The sequence below is a fragment of the Halyomorpha halys genome, unplaced genomic scaffold (assembly GCF_000696795.3).
Source record: "Halyomorpha halys isolate HHAL.00 unplaced genomic scaffold, Hhal_1.1 Scaffold1535.1, whole genome shotgun sequence".
Lineage (NCBI taxonomy): Eukaryota > Metazoa > Arthropoda > Insecta > Hemiptera > Pentatomidae > Halyomorpha > Halyomorpha halys.
The window spans coordinates 44096-47229 of record NW_027110783.1 but is presented as its reverse complement, the minus strand read 5'-3'; positions in this window follow the sequence as shown (position 1 = coordinate 47229).

Below are 3134 nucleotides of genomic sequence, written 5' to 3'. Positions count from 1 at the left end.
TTGCTTATTTTTTTTTTTATTGTTTTTATATAAGAACCCTATACAATTTGAGTCTATCTCCAATTAAATTATAATCATCAACATACACATCACATTTTAAATTATATAAATATTAATATTTAATCACGTTAAAATGTATGTATTATAAGAAGATACACAAAAGTAATAATTATATCCTAAATCTAGGCTAGTAATGTTATAACAAATAATATTAATATTTGAGGCCCAGCATAATATGCTAATTACTACAATTATCAGTAACAGAAACATACACAAGCATATTAAAATTAAATGAAGTTATGCTGACTTACTGTACATTTTTCTACACTTTTACGATAGTGGCTTAAATCATTGTGAAAAACAAATGTGTGAAAGAATCATGTCAATTCCAAATTTTCTGCTTCGTGTAAAACACTGAATCTATTTTCTAACTTATACTAAAATTTCCAGCCTTCATGATGATGTACCTTCCCATTACGTACATATGTCATTATTAACACGCATTGTGACTTTTAAGAGGTCCTTACAAGAGCATTAAAGTTTCACTAATAACTCCTTCTGTTACGTTTGTTCGATATTTTCTCTTCCTTTCTGCAGCCTTTCGTCGATATTCAGTTGCAGTATCTTATTTTTCTTCTAATCCTTCTTTATAATAATTTTCGCTCAACAGTTTATTATTGAATATCTTCTGACTAATTTATTATAAGATGTGGTTAATTTCCTGCTGCTGTCTTAATGAAGTTAATTTAAATAAAATGTTTTTACATACATATACTCTTATTAGCAGAAAATTAAATCAAATAGTTAAAAGATGTATGTAAGGAATATAAAGTTAAATTTCTTTAGCCTGTTTTATCACCTTCAAACACTATAGGATATGCGGGAATGTGTGGACGCTTTTCTCATAACAAGACCGAATTTTTGTACAACTGCATCTTTTGTCCCCTCCCCCTCCCTAAATTTCGCCAAACCCAGTAGATATTCAAAACAAGGAAAATACGTTCAAGTAACCTTACATTATACGCACGTTTTTGATTTTGATTTTTGACAAAATTTTACTCTTAATTTCTGTTTTATAAAATTTAATTCTTGAACTAAATATTACTATTTCATTTTTAAATTGATAGGTTAAAATTGACAAATTTGAGGTAATGCAATGCATGTGTGATACATAAAATGTGTAATTTAACCTTTAAAAAACAAGTAAACAAAGTATCTGTCAATTTTGGGATAGTATTAGCCAGTGGTTTTGGGCATCAAAGAAAAAATATCTCTTGAAAAAGCTTATTATAGAGAACGCTCAGTATTATTGTTCTAACTTGGATTCTCATTTAACCTCTAGGCATCATTCTCTCGTCAGTTTTAGTTGTGACTAGTAGACATATCATTTTTTTTTTTAAATTATATTATTCATTTATATTATTTAAAATTAAAATTAACAAAATATCATTGGGTCTGATCAATATGAATAAATTTATACATTTTTAATCAAACATTTAATATGTTTATAATTAGAAAGAATATGTTATGTGAGTTTTTAGGGGAAGTTAAAAAGGGAAATTGGCTCTGAAGAATACTTTTAAATATTTTTTTCTATATACCGCCTAGCAATGTTTTTCTAAAACAAAATTGAGTTTTATAAAAATATTTAACACAATAAGCTCTCTCAAAGCTCTTCAATTGTGGACAAATTTTTAAATTTTGAATTAGAGTAGCTTAGTTTTATATATGTTCGAATTTTTTTTATTTCTTTAATACCAGATCGGCTTTGGTCGGTCTTACATGCTTGTAAAAGTTTGTAAGTTATTTTTTTAACAGTTGATAGTGAGGGGGAGGGGACAGTTTAGTCTCGTGCAAGGGGCACTCCTTATGTTTTGAAATATTATGACCATGAACGATGAAAATTAAAAATAGTAAAGATCGATTTAAAAAATAAATAATTAAAATAATAAACCAGAAAAAAATAATAAACAAATACAAAAAATATTCCTAGAATAAATAAATAAAAAATTACTTATCGTGAAAAAAAAATTTAGGAATGAGAAAAGAAAAAAATAAAGTAAAATTATGAAAATTAGAGAAATATATCAACATAGAGTTTATAACAGGATGTCTTGGATCAGCCAGTTATAGTCTCTCGCGATGTGGTTGGATTGCCTAAGTTGTATGCCAATGCTCCTTTAACTGTTAGTACATGGCAGTGGAATTTCGTTAGTCGTTTTTTGATGTAATCATCTATGGATACCATGTTCAGTTCACGATAATATGGCACCATAATATCATTGGAAAACCGCAATTTTTTTCACAACCGTACATCAGTAAGGGCATAAGTATTGTTTTAGAAATAAGAATAGTGATATATAATTTTGATGTAGTACGTAGTATGTAGGCATGAGAGTATGTAGCGAGTTTAATTTGATTCATACCAGTGATGCGGCGAGAGGGATGCGCTGGGATCTTTTGAGCTCTGCTCTAACCCTCACACGTGGGGGATAGAGTGGGCTCAGGGATCCTCAGGTTGATTTTATAAATATTGTATATTAGAGTGTAAATGTGACTAGAGACTATATTATTTTATCATTATGTTATTTTATTTTTCATACACATAGTTTGATTATGTTCATTTTGTTTATTCTTCTGTTTGTATTTTATTTTATTTTAGTATGTATGAGAGCAGTCGTCACTATTACCTATTGCCCACAACTGTGTGGCAGATTGTAATATCTATCAATAAATAAAAAGTATTTTTGAAAAAAAAAATTTGATTCAAGCTAGATTAGGTAAGCTTCGCATGTATTATAAATTAAACAGTAAAATTGGTTATAGCTGGATTGGGTGTTTTTGAGTTTTTACTGCATGCTTTTGCACATTTTGTGGTTTTGACTGCACGTTTTCCAGTTTAGATTTCAAACTTAATATTCTGCCGCCTGGTTCCTCTTAACATCCTTTTATATAATATTGTTTGTATGTATTTCCACATCTATTTTTGTATTCTTCTTCTTCTTTCGAGTCTTGTTTTTTCATACCTATACCCACGTAAAGTTACATAACTATAATTATAGAAGCATCGCACATTAGGAGAGTTCTCCAACAACCGATATAAAAAGGCAGTTATTCAAGGTAGAGTGCGGGTA